The sequence below is a fragment of the Tupaia chinensis genome, unplaced genomic scaffold (assembly GCF_000334495.1).
Source record: "Tupaia chinensis unplaced genomic scaffold, TupChi_1.0 Scaffold149184_1, whole genome shotgun sequence".
Taxonomy (NCBI): domain Eukaryota; kingdom Metazoa; phylum Chordata; class Mammalia; order Scandentia; family Tupaiidae; genus Tupaia; species Tupaia belangeri.
The window spans coordinates 1,827,109-1,827,338 of NW_006209032.1; the positions used below are offsets into that span (position 1 = coordinate 1,827,109).

The window sequence follows — 230 nt, forward strand, 5'->3', positions numbered from 1 at the left end:
GGAAACGTGCAAATGTTTTCGTAGAGAGAAGGGGGAGGGGAGGAAGGGAGCGAGGGAGTGACCGAAACCGAGCCCGGGGCCGCTGGAAGAGGGAGGCCAAGGCCGGGGGAGCTGGAGACGGACCGACAGACAGGCAACGCCGGGCGGCGGGCGCGCTCCAGCAGCGCGGCGCAGGCGGGCGGCGGCGAGGATGGGGACCGGGTGCGGGAGCCGGCCGCCCAGGGCACGGG

At 73.5% G+C, this 230-nt stretch overlaps 1 protein-coding gene across 4 annotated transcripts in view; it reads left to right on the forward strand.

Moving 5' to 3' along the window:
- PTH1R (parathyroid hormone 1 receptor) overlaps positions 1–230 on the forward strand; it is a 22,722-nt gene that overhangs the window by 3,266 nt on the left and 19,226 nt on the right. For 2 of the 4 annotated variants that reach the window (XM_006171020.2, XM_006171023.2), the window contains exon 2: positions 210–215. The exons of the other annotated variants lie outside the window; for them this stretch is intronic. The gene's annotated coding sequence lies outside the window, so the exon portion shown is untranslated. The remainder of the gene's footprint in view (positions 1–209; positions 216–230) is intronic. 4 annotated transcript variants of the gene reach the window in all.